The sequence below is a fragment of the Labrus bergylta genome, chromosome 15, assembly GCF_963930695.1.
Source record: "Labrus bergylta chromosome 15, fLabBer1.1, whole genome shotgun sequence".
Taxonomy (NCBI): Eukaryota; Metazoa; Chordata; class Actinopteri; order Labriformes; family Labridae; genus Labrus; species Labrus bergylta.
In genome coordinates, this window is record NC_089209.1 from 22,637,083 (window position 1) to 22,652,547 (window position 15,465).

Genomic DNA, 15,465 nt, shown 5'->3' on the forward strand with positions numbered 1-15,465 from the left:
TAGGAGCACAGGCATTGATACCCTGGTATTAAAAGTATGTTAAATAATACTTCAACCAGGTTGTTCCAGTTGTTCCCAACTGGGTCAGGTTTCCCATATTAAAGTAGGTTTACACATATAATAATAATTGTGATTATTATCACTATAATAGATTTCATTTATAAAGCGCCTTTCAAGGGACCTAATGATGCTTTACATCCAAACAAAACACACTGGAGAGTTTAAATAAAGGCATTTTGTTTAGAAAGAGTCTGAGAGGCCAATTGTTATGGGACTTTATGTATGGTTAAAACTAGTATTACTTTTTGACAGCAATATATTACTTTTTTTTAGGCGGGGAACAAGGAAAACAAACTACTACTATTGATTTAAGAGGTACATTTCTAAAAACAAGTTGAGATACATTTGTACTTGGGATATGAGAAAGTTGTCTATTTTCTTAAATGAAACATTCCAAATATAAATGACAAAATAAAATGTAAATATATTCAATGTCATTAATCAATGTTTCCGCAGGTTTGCTCATAATGAAAGCATCCCGATCTCCCAGTGTGCAGACGGCTTGGATGAGAGTGAATGAAAAGTAAAAACTACAGCACTGTGACCATTTCCACTTTAGCACATTACCACTGTTAGTCAATAGCAGATGAAACAGGTCATGTGTGACTAAGGCCCTTTTAAAAGATACATAAATGGCTTTATGGGAACTCATTAAAGCAACATGTTTGTTTGCCTTGCTGAGATGTTTTATGCAATGATCGTTTGCCAGCATGCTGATAAAGCCATTTTCATTTTGTTATATTCTCCCTTAGGTGCCCCTTACTTAGCTAATTGAACAAAATGAGTAAACTCGTCCCCGGATACACTCCAGCACAACAAAGATGAGGCTTTCACACATTATTATTTTGCAATAGTGTGTTGATAGGAACCAGCGTTTGAGTTCACTGTGGGCCTTTTCTCCATCACTATTGAATAACACTAATGAGAAAAGATGTACAATGTCTGTTGCCTCCACACACTCAAAGGATCATATTAGACTATTGTGATTTAGGCTTTTAGCTAAACAAAAAGTTGACAGTGTCAGAGAACCTGAAGTTCATCACATAATCAGTGTGAACACAACTAAAGGATCTCATCAAGTATTTAATTTGAAAAAACAGTGTCGCTGTTTTCTAGGTTTATTTCATATCTCCTGAATTACCAGAACAGCATGTTACCATTTAAAGAACATATCAAAACCCTGATCCTTCATATCACAAACAGGCGCAGAGAAATGAGTCCATGCATTCATTTTAACCAGGTTAGACTTCTGCAATGCTCTGTATGCTGGGCAATCCAAACCATCTGTGAGAAAACTTCAACTTATTTCAAATTCAGCAGCCAGAGTCCTGACACAGACAAGAACATTTGAACATATCACTCCCGTCCTCAAAACACTCCATTGGATCCTCGCCTAGTTACTGTGTGTGTCTTTGTTTGTGTGTATGTTTGTTTGTGTGTATGTTTGTTTGTGTGCGTGTGCGTGTTTGTTTGTGTGTGTGTGCGTGTTTGTTTGTGTATGTCTGTTTGTGTGCACGTGTTAGTGGGAATGTAAATGGTATATAGACTTTTATGGTGCTTTTTACACCGCAGGTCACACCTACTCATTCACACACTGGCAGTTAAGGCTAGAATATATGTATATTAATGAATACCATTTATACACATTTATACGCCTCGAATGAAGCAACAGGAACAACTTGTGGTCAAGTGTCTTGCCCAAGGACACATCAGACATGTCTGCTGCAGGAACAAGAGATCGAACCCCAAAATGGGGCACCCAAATGTGGGCCCCAGTTATCACTTGTGTCATTGGTTTTAAGTGAAGAATGTATTTCTAGGTTTTTATTTTATTTTTATTTGATACTTATTGGTGTTTGATTTCTATGTGATGTTTCTGATGTGGATCGTGTGTGTGTGTTTTTTTTAAATTTAATTTCTGTATCTTATTCATGATTGTTAAAAAAACTTGTGTTTCTTGTATTCTTGTATTTGTACCCTTAATGTAAAGCGTTTTGAGCAAACCTGTTATGAAATGTGCTTTATTAAGAAACTTGCTATTCTATTCTATTTCTTCTGTATTTCCAGTATAGTATACTTAAAGGATGACACGACATGAGAGGCACGAGATGAGACACTTAACATCGTAAAAAACACTGATTAAAACTAAACTTTTGATGAAAGCTGCTTAGGAGTGCAAACCTGTAATTGAGATTGGTTTATTCATTTATTTTAATTACCACCTTGGATTTTGAAATCAATGATTTACTGAGCTGCATGTTTTTGACTAAGAGAACAAATATTATCAAGACATCGCCTGCTGCCTTCTCTCTTTGGAATAGACACCATTTCTGTTAGCAAGAAACAATTGACAAGGTTATTAAATGTTAAGAGGCTACACTATTGAGCTGCAGCTTCAAGGTGTTTGGATATCAGAGATAATGATTTGACTCTCTTAACTTGTTATTTGGCAGTTACTGCACTCGTACATTGTTGGCTTATTAAACACTCTATTCTGTTAGCAAACCTCTTGAGCTTACATGGCATAATACACTTAACCCTTTATTACCTCTTACTATGGGAGGTAGAGCCTTAAGTTACCAGGACCCTCTCTTTTGGAGTCTCCCTGTATGGGACTGGGAGACGAACATCCTCTCTACCTTCCAGTTTAGACTTAAAACGTGCCTTTATTATAAAGCCTGTAGTTCAAGCGGCTCGGGCTTGGACCCATGGCGGATTACTGTTGGATCTTTGTAAATAATTTAATAAAGAGTACGGGCTAGACCTACCCTTTATGTAAAGTTTCTTGCGATAGCAGATGGATGCATGGGTAGATGGATGGATGGATGGATGCATGGGTAGATGGATGGATGGATGGATATATGCATGGGTAGATGGATGGATGGGTAGATGGATGCATCGGTAGATGGATGGATAGATGGATGGATGCATCGGTAGATGGATGGATGGATGGATGGATAGATGGATGGGTAGATGGATGGATGGATGGATGGATGGATGGGTAGATGGATGGATGCATTGGTAGATGGATGAATAGATGGATGGATGGATGGGTAGATGGCTGGATGGATGGATGGATGGATGGTAGATGGATGGATGGATGGGTAGATTGATGGATGGATGAGTAGATGTGTAGATGGATGGATGGATGGATGCATTGGTAGATGGATGGATAGATGGATGGGTAGATGGGTGGAGGGATGGATTGGTAGATAGATGGCTGGATGGGTAGATGGATGGATGGGTGGATGGATGGATAGCCACAATTACATCACATTAACATGACACAGTCCTGCTCTGACTTCATGACATTGACCATGCTTTTTGCATTACCCATCATATGGCCACTTCCAGGTTGTGTATTTATGAGTCTGAACAGCCGATCGAGCTACAGTATGTTGCATAATGGGTTTAAATTTCTGTTTTATGATTGATGGGAAAAAGCCTGATCCTGTTAATGCTTTGCTTAAAATAGATTCATAGTAAAAGAGGAGGTGTTAATGAAAGATGCTTTTCAGTTCCATTATGGAACATGTAGGTCAGTGTTTAAGAAGTTTGAAGCTTCACTGGAAAGGAAAAGTCTGGATATATCTTCCTCTTCTGCTTCAATTTTTACAATTCTGTTTTTCAATATGTCTTATTTGAGACACAAACTATAGAAGTGCAACACTAAATTGCTGGAGTGCACGTTTAATTGAACAGTGGTCACTCAGGAGCAGGGAAGGATATCATTTTTTACCTTTGAGAGCATCGAGGGTATATTGAGGTCAATTGGGAAGTTTGGTTTGTTTCTTGAAAACGATAAATGAAAAAGCACTTGGCTGATACTGTCAGAGTTTTCTCTCTTTTGGACTGATATCCTTTGTGAGTCACCTGATACACTGGACTCTGAATGTCAGGAGCATGGGTGTAGCCATTCTCTTAGTCAATCATTTAGTTCATCGGTCAGAAGGTGAACTAACTAATTTGGATAAGATCAGATTTGTTAAGGTTGCCAGTTATCAGCATAGACTGTAAATATAATGGACGAAGCCTGAGTGACGTCATTTGTTACTACAAGGGGCTCCAGAGGCTCATCCGAGGAAACTGCCATGCTGGAAATCCTGTCTCAGCCTAACTTTCAGTCAACCTGAAGACAGGCTAAGATTTTGAGCTGAGGAGGGTTTTAAGCCTCCTGACAAAGCGTTACATCGCGCCCACCTCATCTACAATTCTACAATTCTACAGTTCACTTAGCAGATGCTTTTATCCAAAGCGACGTACATCAGAGAGTAAGTACAACACAAGCAAGGATCTAGAAAAAAGGGAACAATGTCAGTAAGAGCAAATGATCAGCTTTGAGTCTGATTGGACACACAGGTGCTGACAGGCATTGCACAGAGGCAAAGCACAACATTGACAGCAGTTCTTGAGAGCTCTAATCAGTATAGAAACCATCTTATAAGTCATCGATATCAAACAAAAACAATCGTTACAACCATCATCATCATAAATGATATCAAGACCATCATCATTAAGTTAGTAGGTATTCATGAAAGAGCTGGGTCTTTAGCTTTTTCTTAAAGGTGCAGAGGGACTCTGCAGATCTCATATCAGCTATGCGTCAACTATGGCACGTATCGTTCATAAAATCAAAACAGATGAGTTAAAAAAAAAATGTCTACCCCCATACAGTGTGTGCCCATGAGGACAATAACTAATCAGACCAAAATCGTTTATTGTACCAGCCAGGATGTAAACATGTTAATTTCTACTGTAAAAACTGTTTTTTGCGTATTGTGTTTGAGACTTCTGGGGCTCCTAGCTAAGCCTCAAGTGGACTCAAAGAAGTTTAGGATTTTGCACTTCCGCTTCGGCTTAATTTTTTTACAACACATCCATTTATAGTCTTTCAAAGATTTTTCAAACAAACAGGAAGCAGGCAAAACAGTAGTGGGTACTTTTGCGCATTTCGTTGGCCATTCTCTCTCCCAGATATATACTCTATCCACAGTCCTCTCAAATGAAGACAACAAAGCTCCGAAATACATCTTAAAAATATAGATTTTATTGTTAGCATACAACAACAACAAGCATTGTACTACTGAGCAATGTAACAAATAAAAACGTATTAATTTGACCAAATGTACTGGAGTCAGTGAGGCAGGTTTTGAGTTATTTTCTGGATGGCATGTTTAAAATGAATTCTTACGCCTTGGGTATCACACTTTTCTAAGTAGTTTAACAAATGAACCTGTCCTTTTTCCCATGAGCTCCTGACAACAAGGGGCCAGAAAGACTCCAAACTTCTCCATATCTCAACTTCAAAGTAGAGGGTGTCTTCACATGATTGAAACCATGACACACTCCTCTCTCTGCTCTCTTTCTGTAATGATATAGCTCTTGGTCTTGGTATTACCACTGGTGCCTTTTAGCCCCCAGTGCCTATAAATTAGCTTACTATTCCGGCGATCTTTCACATGAGCAATCATTTGTTTAATCTATCTGACTGAGCAGACAGTTGACTGGGCACAGGGGGCTGATATATGACGGATAAAATGATGATCACTGAGAAAAGGAGGCTCCGTCGTACAAGGCTTCTCACAGATCACCAAGATGGATTCATCCAGGGATGGTGAACTCATTGCAGGAAGTCTTATTTAAAAATAGATCTTTTTTATTCACTAATAAAACCAACCTTGCCCCTCCAAATGATGCTGGTGAAAGAAAAAAAATGAACATGGATTATATAGTGAAGGGCCGAATGTCTCTCTTCCTTTAGATGAGTCTTTCCATCTTGCACAAATGAATGCTTTTACCCAGTTCTTTCCAAAACAAATAGACTGTTTGTGCTTCCATTAGAGTAAACTAAGACCCTGAACATCTTTCAAAGGGTTTTTCAAACAAACAGGAAGCAATCAAAACCTTCCTAAAAGGGCCCCTGTCTCTTGCATTAGGTTTTCTGAGTAAATGCATGAGTCAGAAATTGCAGAAGAGCATTAATCAGCTTTTTGAAATGTATGTGTGCTTTAATTGGAGTGGGGGGATGAAGGAGTGGGAATAAAAGAGAGGTTATTTATTCTTAGGTTTTTTTTTTAAGAGGGTATCTAATTATTTCTAATATTAAAAACAAATGTTAAAACAAAGCAACAAACAACAACAACAACATATTGTTGTTTTCTGCATTTTTATACCAAGTTGAAGATATGGTAAGAACGAGACATGCATGAAAAAAGTCAAGACCAAACTAACTGAGACCAAGACATGCCAGACCAGAGTGCTCCGAGGTCGAGACAAGACCAAGACATGTAGGGATCGAGATTGAATCAAGTCCATGACTAGGGCAGGACGATACAGAGACAAGACCAAGACATTTAGGGATCATGACTGAAGCAAGACCAAGACCATAAATAACAATGAAAGATCATCACAAGTTTGTGATGTTTTTTAAATTTAAGTTTTTTTTATCTAATGTTAAACCACAACAAACAAGTCTCTGCACTTTTATTTTTTCACAGCACCACAATGCAAAAAATCTCAAATATTCTCAAGCGAATGTGTTCATCTAGCCTCTTGATGATGTCATTATACTTCCCCTGACGAGTCCAGAGAAACTTTTTCTTTATATCTTGAAAGAAGATGTGTATCTGGATATGTCAGGTAAGGGTGGTTATAATAAGAGGGGGTTTTCCTTTCTCATCACGGTAATGAAATAGAAAAATAGCCAGTCAGTGATGGTCTTGACCAGTCTTCATTTAAAATCCGAAGTCGGCCCAATCTGAGACCGAGACGAGACGGAGAAAAAATGCTTTCGATTCCGAAAGAAGATCTTCAAAAAGTGGTCTTGAGACCAAGACCGATCTCGCGTACTACAGCACTATTGCCTTATAAGGATTATTAGATTTAAACCCCCCCTCCCAACCTCATTTCTGCTTGTAAACAGTCTGAGGGAAAAACAATTTTTTGAAGCCATTAACAGAGCAGATGAGAGCAGGATTGATGCACTGTGTACAAAGTTGCAATGTGAGCTGTATCAGTATAGCTAACGGTGGTAATAAATTAGCATTAGCAGCTCTAATGAAGGATGGAGAAGGGGCCAAGGTGTCATGAATGTGAGTTGAGGAGAAGAAAAGCTCCATGCTCTTCTCTGACAAAGCTCTTACTCCCTCTATCTCATCCATTAGCATCTGCATGGAGCTGAAAAACACAAAGGAGTATGCTAATGCATAGATAACCCAGGGGTCTCTCTCTGTCGCTCCCTCTCATGCATCCTCTTTCCTCTTCTTGATGCTCCACTCTTCTCGGCCCCAACACTCCCTTCTCTTCCTCCGCTTATCACCCAGTGTTTCTTCTTCTCCACTCCCACGTTGGGGAGTTTACGGCTGAGCTCCGCCCCCATTAATGGCATATTGCAGAGGTTTCCAGTTTCTTCTAGTGGTTTGAAGATGTTAACTCCTCTTCATTACGGGTGAACTAGAGCCAGGAGCCACCAAAGATGGATGGCGTGAGGGTGTCACTTAATAGGAAGGTAAAATGATTCAAATTCCCGTTCTAGCTATTACATCTCAGGGTTCATTAAAGGTGCTTGATTAATTCTTTATAACCCGAGAAGAATGATGAGTGTTTTATCACCTGCCTCTCTCTAATCGCTTGTTGGAAAAGTGTTGAACTGAGATAATTGACCAATAAAAAGAAGATGGGAGAAAAACGACAACAGGCCTCAAACGACAGGTTTAGAGTCCTTAGGTTATTTCAAATTCGGTTCGGATGCTGTTCTAGAAATGTGTTGGGTTGTGCTTGTTTAAGTTCTCCATAGCGGTCGCACAGATCTCTCATGTGTGAAGTTCAACAGAAACACATTCATGGGGACTCTGATCAGAACAGCAAGGTCTATGGATTATTCAAGGTTACAAGGAGTGTTCAATGGAAAAATGCAACTTTTGATATTCATACAATTTTTTAGAATAGCTTCCATCATCCTGCAATTTCGAAGCGGCAACCTCCGGTGTTGAAAAATTTGAAGCCAATGCAGAAGTGCAAAATCCTGCAGTTCGTTGAATGTCCACTTGAGGCTGGCTGCAGAAGCATTGGAAGTCACATACACACGCCATTTAAATAAGACTGTTTTTACAGCAAAATTAACATGTTTACAGCCTGGTTTAAAACCAGGTCTGATTAGCTCATGTTTCAAACCGGCACATATGGGAGGTGGATTTTTTTTTAAACAGTCTTGATTTCATAAAGGATAAGCGTTACTCACAATGAGACGCATAGCTGACCTGACTGACGGGCAGGCGCAGTATAACGATTTGTCAGGAGGCTTAAAACCCGCCTCAGCTCCAGGCAGTTCTCAACCTGTTGTTAGGTTGACTGAAAGTTAGGGTAAAACAGAATTTCCAGCATGGAGACCACCATCAATGAGAATCCAAAGCTGAACAGATGGGTGACGTCACTCAGGCTTCGTCTTCTAATATTTACAGTCTGTAGAAATGTCCTGACTGACTTTTTATCTCTATTTTTGACCCAACAGTAAAACTCCTCTTAATGAAATATTCTTGGAGCAACTAAACACTTGATGATTGTGAATGATTTTGTTAAAGCAGGAAAAGCATTACGATTAAGGGTATTATGACGAACTTTAAGAAAGTTGTTTCAGTTAAAGACACATGTGCCAGGGTGCTGGATAGCCTAGCGGTAATGTTTTGTGATGTATGGACGCCGTGGGTTCAAATCCAACCTCAGCCCTTTGCTGCATCTCTTCCTCCACTCTCTCCTCCCAACATTTCATGTCTCTCTTCAGCTGTCCTATCCAATAACTCGAGGCTCAGTCTACCCAAATGTGCATCTTGCCTGCCTAGTTAAAAGTTTGAAAAATTGTAACACAGCATTGAAGCAAATTTCTAGATCCTCATCTGTATCTGCTATATGTAATGCACACAGTCCCCTTCACCTAATGAAGAAGCTACGAGAAAAAAAAAGGTCCCCAGAAAAAAAGCTGATTGCGTAGGTAACACAGGCATGAAGAGGCTGCTGCAGAGCACCTCCCAGCAGGTGGTATTGGTAACTATTTCCTGTGATGATCATCTTCAAAGGCCCTGGGAATCTGGATTATTATATCAAGACTGTTATTTTCTACGCATATCAAAAGTTAGATGTTGATCCTAGTTAGTGTCTGACAACTCAGCTACACATAAAGCCGAGTTGCTCTCTAAGATCAATGATGGCCCCAACCATAATGTTGAACTTGACAAATAAAAACCTTAGGCTACAAACCAATGATAGAGGCTACATCCATTGCTTATACTCATATGGTCAACGAGCTATAGAGGCAACGTAGAAGACCTCTCTCTTTTTAGTTGAAGGTTCATTCTTTGGGCTTTTGATGGCTTTTTTATGTAGAGATAGGACAGAAATTGGGGAGATAGAGAGAATGGGGAATGACATGTGGGAAGGAGCCACAAGAGACTGGAAGTACGGCAAACATTATACTTCTCATGATTTAACCGAAAACCTAATTTCTCAGACTTTTTCCAAATCACTTCTCTGTCGACTCTGTCGTCTCTGTCATGTTTTACTCTATCATTAAATGGTCTCAGGATGACAACCTGTCTGGAGCACAATGCCTAAAGCTCAGTGTAAGAAAGGATTGACTTGAACTCTTTGCAGCTCTTAACAAAAATGATAGTCCAGAAGAAGAAATAATATTTGTATCAAAAATACCTTAAAATCATCTCCAACTTTTAATTCAGTTATTACTAATCAAGTGGCTTTTAACCTTTAAAAGGATAAAGGCATTATCCTTATACTGATCTTAACCAGTTTAGTGGTGCAAAACATGCTTCCTGCAACATATGGCAATCACTGTCATTATGTAGTGTCTAGACCGTAAACATGATACTGTTGTTCATAGATCACTGACTGCCTGCAATGTCACTGTACTCATTAAAATCCCAATCCAAAATGTGGCCATTGCATTTCAAAAGGGTTTAATTCCCACTTTATTAGTGTTAGACTTTAGAATTTATTTATCCGGATGTCCAGCTGCCAAACTCCAGATGTCAGAACACCTGAACTAATGAAAATGTTGAGTCTCCTTGAGGTTAAAACCAGAGGTAAGGCTCAGAGCAAAGTGCTAAACAAGCAGCAATGACTGGTGCTTTAGTCATTTCTGTTATTTTTTCTCAGCCCTGAGTTCTGCTTTTCAGGCTGTAAAAAAAGGCTGTCAACTTGTTTATTTGAGGATATTTCTTAGGGCTCCTAATGTGTCTGCTTTGACATTGAATTCCTATATCAGTTTTGAAAATAAAGCTTTTCTCTCCAGTTAATGTTATGTGAAAAATTCAAGCTATGAACGCACAGTGATCTTTGAAGTTAATCAAAGTTATATGACACAACTTTAGAGGAAGCTAAACCAGCAGACGTGGTCATGCCTTTGATTTATGTTAACTGCTTTTCCCCATTTAATTGTTTCATTAATTGTTGAGTCCATCCATATCCAAAATTGTTGAAAAATGCTGATCACAATTGTCTCTGGCCCGAAGAGATGTCTTCGAAAGCAATATTCTTCCAAAAAAGATCAGACATTTTGCATTTCTTGTTTAGAGATCAGTAAATGACCAGAGGACTTGTTTTTCCTTTACACAAAATGTGACCACTTGTGTCCTTTAAAGACACAGATAAAAACTCCCCAAAATACCTTAAAGGTCACATATTTTCCTCCTTTTCAACAGGTTTAAATAAGTCTCAGAGCTCCCCAAAACATGTGTGTGAAGTTTCTTGTTCTAAATCCACTCTGATCATGTATTTGATCATGTCCATAAAACCCTCTATTTCAGTCCTGCTCAGAACAGACTGTTTCTGTGTCTGTACCTTTAAATGTAAATGAGCTGTGTATGACCACGCCCCTTTGCAAGGGCTCAGGCTTTCTTGCACCATGTCCAATTGTTTACGGTGAGAAGGCAGACTCAGAGGGCAGAACAAACACCTAGCTGTGGGAATGTCATCCACCTGGGGAGGGGCTACTGCCCTTTGTGATGTCATGAAGGGAAAATCTCCAAACGGCCTGTTTGAACACTTATTTTCTGTGTAGAAAAGTGTGGAGCAGGCAAAAGACAGAGAGGATGGACTTTTCTCTGAATTGGGGGGGATTTGTAGACCTTTGAGGAAAATGAACACACACACACACACACACACAGCCACAGGATTGTTTCTGAATCAGCATTTTAAACCCATCCAGAGCAGCCTAAGACAAAGGGTTGAGAGGACCACGGGTACATCCTATGTTTCTTAAATTGCATCCATGCATCCAACACTTGCGCCCTTTACTTGCGTCTTTGTCCCTCTCATTAGCGATGCATGGAAAGATGCAAGGATGTCAAGTGAAGGAGAGAGGGAACAAGGAAATCAGTCTAAAGAGACATGAGTCATTGCTCAAGAGAAGGTGCAGTAGTACCCTTCCTCTCAGAAAGGATCCTGAAGTAATGTCTAATGTGATTAGGACGTGACTGCCACCGCTGTACCAGATTTCTTGATAATGCCGTTTATCTGCTCTCTTGTTGCATCTAAGGTCAGAAGGTATCCAGAGGTGCAGTGATTGCATGGTGTTATCTTCACACATGAATTTTATGGATCATTAAGGGTACAGTGATCAAGAGTTGATGGCGTCGGGTTCAAGAATTGGTTGTATAAGCTGCTAAATTCAAGCATAGGAAGATAACTCAGACAACATGCACTTAAATGGAACTAAGAAACTTTTTATCACTTCTAACTTTAAACATTTCTTTGTCGTATTGTTATCATATCTGCTGGAAGAGTCATTCTTCATGCTTCTTGATAACTATGTGCCTTTAGGGAATCTTATCTTATGCAGCTTGTAGAGCATGCAATCTTTTTTATCTTCCTCGTATCCCGCATAGGCTATAACACTCACACACACATTAGTACAAATATTTAGCTGCGATATGATTCTCTTTAAACTCCTATTCAGTTCATTTTCGAGGCATCATCATATCAGATCAATTGAGCATATCATTACTATTGTTTCCATCAATTGTAGATGTAGGGTTTCTTTTAATTGGGAACACATTTGCACCTGAGGGCGTACACTCAACTGGGTGACATCTCCAATGCAATCATTCCCAGCATCTGATGTGTCCTTCATAGGGGAGAAACCACACCAACAATCATATCCTTTAGTTCCCACAAAGCTGTGTTAATAGCCCCCAAAACTATAACATTTTCCAGTGTGCTGCTGTTCAGCTTAAATTAGAGCACAGTGAGAACGCAGAGTGCAGTGCAGACACATTGACTGATGAACAGTCATAAAGTGTGGGAGTCTGTGGGTGTTGCTCTAAAGTATAGAGGATGGACAATGTTTGAGATTAAAAGGAAGTGCATTCACATGACACTTTGTTGCATTGCCACTCCCCACAGAAACAAAGGGAGTTAAGGTTATTTAGCCCCCAACAAAAAAGACATATGTGTTTATGCGGAAATCAAACCAACAAAAATAAAAAATATTCAAAATACCATGAATATCAAAAGTCTATTCTCAAAGCAACATTAGTTATTGGCCATCAGAAAAAAGTTTAAGATTTTAACACAAGAAGGACAAATGTCCTTAATGATGCACTCACTCCTGCAGTGTTTCACACTTTCAGCCACACACTGTATGGCTGAAAACCTGCAGAGTGTTCGTCAGCTGACGTGGTGTCATCGTTGATCTAGTTGCTGTTAAGCTGCGTTGACACCTGCACTAATCCATTGGACATGGAGTCAGAGGAATGCAATCTAGCACAGCCAGACGAGCTCCCCACTTTTATCAAGGTGAGGACAGTGACGCTGGAGAATGTGATGAGGTGCAAAATACTGGAGCAGGGGAGGGCAGCAGATATGAGCGTCGCTGGACACTTTGCTACTCTTAACGCTCAGAACACCAGTCAATGATCGTCTAAAAAAACACTACAAGCTGTATGGATATCCAAAGTAAGGCCAAAAAATCCTATTAACGGTGCAACGAATTTACAATTGTATAGACAGCAGCAATCATGAGAGGTTGTTTTTTTTGCCAGGACTGCTCGTGACGTACCAGGGGGAAAAATTTCCTTTTCTAAAGGGATAAACAAATAATTGCAAAGCTAATTGTGACTAAATTTGCCATAACATGGTGTATGATTAGATATGTAATAAATCTTGGATTGGAAACATAATGTTTCTAAATCAAATATCAGATCATTTTGGATTCATTTTGAAAAAAAGCCTACGAGCACATCAACCTGACATCATTTTGCCTCCCTGAAACAGAGAGGGCTTTTATTTAAGATAAACATTTTTACACAGAATTAATAGAAATCATTTGAATTTAGAATAAAAAAACATTCTAACAACCTAATTTACTTGGATACATCGTTTGGATTAACAAGAAGCACCTCTTAAATACAATATTTGACTCTGTCCTGTAAACATGTCCCATCCTTTATTAAACATTTCTCCAGTGTGGAGTCATCAATCTGCCAATGGCACATTAACCACCCATTTTCTCCCCTGTCTATGCCAGTATCCTCTTTACTGATAATGGGAAAAGATTATGCACATTCATTACCATTATCATCAAAATCATCATTATCACGCGCTTAGCATAATAACAGCGCTCAACTGATTCAATTCTCCGGCTCTTTTTCCCCCCACTTGTTTCGGGACGACACTGAAGCTTCTCTGGGAAGAATAAAACATCTTTTGTCAATGTCTCTTTGTTGTTTCATTGCAGTGTATTTCACCTGACTTTTAAGTACTTCATGGTCAATCGAAGAAGCAAAGCATTAACAAAAAAAAAAAAGACTGCTTTTGGAGTGGCATTCAGTGACAAAAAAATATAATTCAGCCTTAAAAGTATAGAAAACTACTGAGAGTATTTATGTTTCTAAAACGCCTTTTCTACTTGCTTCATCTGATATCAGAGGTTTTATTCATTTTTACATGATTTATCTTTCCAGTATGTGCTTGACTTGCTTTGTATAAAAGTCAGGCAGCCTTTAGCCCCAAGCAGCTGAGTTAGTAACTGCTTTTTCAGCATGATCGGTGACTTTCTCTCATGTTAATTAAGTAGTAATCAGGTGCGAGGTGAGCACTGCTGACGGTGACTGTTGTGCCTTGAAATCCTTAGGGGGACAAACAATGTAATTGGGAAAAAGAATATTACTCTAGGATCACCTGAGGTCAAAATCCCCAAAAAACACAGATCCACCAACAGATAAATCACAAATGATGGACTCTCGGTGCCTGTCCTTGTGCGACAGTATTCTCCCAAGATCTATTAGACGCTGCTTTCTGCATACAGGAGACAACAAGTACTTTCCTAATGAACTCATTTCACATCTCTAAACAAGTGTCTTCTCTCTGCTTTTATCTATGTAACAGCACAATACAGACACACAGGTACAGGAACACACTCATACATCACTCAAAGGTAAAAAAAAGAAGTGTAACTTGAGTTCTTCCTTACCTGTGTCTGTGACGTAGAAAATTCACTCAGAGTCCTCCTTCTGCGTCTTAATGAGGGTTTGGCAGCTCAGCTGGTATCCTTAGGCTAAGGGTTTCAACAACTGAACGCATGCCTCCTCTGAGGCTTCTTATAATGGCAACACCCCTTCCCTCCTGGCTCAACCCTCCAGATCTCTCCCCCCCTCCCTCCTCCTGTATATCACCATTCACATCATAGAGGAGAGCAAGAGAGAGGGTGGATTCCCCCATTCTGTTACGCACAAACCCTCCGAACAGAGGCACACAAAGCGTGGCCCGCAATGACGTAGGAGGCATCGCCTACGCCACCAGCTTCGTCTTCATCGAGCCAACTAATGGGGCTCTAAAAATATGCATCATCCACCGGGAGATTGATCCAGAATTCCTATGTCTAAGGTGTCCATAAAACCCTCGACCTCAAGAGCGACCTGCTACCAAGGTCAAGAAGACAATAACGCCTCAAATGAGATTTTTAACTCAAGAAGTGTATGTTGTGTACAATGGAGGAAAGCAGTGCCATGGAGAAGATCATCGATATGGGTTCTCAGTGCAAAAAACAAGCCTTTTTTGATGGTGGTTATGACACACCTGAGTAAGAGACTTTTTTCTTCTCAGCAAATGAAAGACTGAACACTATAGAGCAAATACCCAGCCCGAGTCTGCTGCAGGGATGTTAGCATGAGTCATGCATGAAATTCGGGGAAGAAAACAAGACCTGCCTCAAGGTCCTGAGAGCTTTCTCTGTCGGAAACATCCGATGATAGATATTGAGTGTTTATTAGCGTTGATGACATGATGGTAGCTTCATGGAAATATGTTATTTACCTCTAGCACTCACTCATTCACACAGCAGGAATGGAAGGTGCTTGCTTGCCCACTTTGGCTTCACTGTCTTAACTGAAGGACATT

The 15,465-nt window shown here is 39.6% G+C and overlaps 1 protein-coding gene across 1 annotated transcript in view; it reads right to left on the reverse strand.

Annotated features, from left to right (window-relative positions):
- Positions 1–14,696, reverse strand: part of pnocb (prepronociceptin b) — a 27,133-nt gene extending 12,437 nt beyond the window's left edge. Inside the window, exon 1 of the mRNA XM_020631550.2 lies at positions 14,540–14,696. The gene's annotated coding sequence lies outside the window, so the exon portion shown is untranslated. The remainder of the gene's footprint in view (positions 1–14,539) is intronic.
- Between the last annotated feature and the right edge of the window lie 769 nt (positions 14,697–15,465).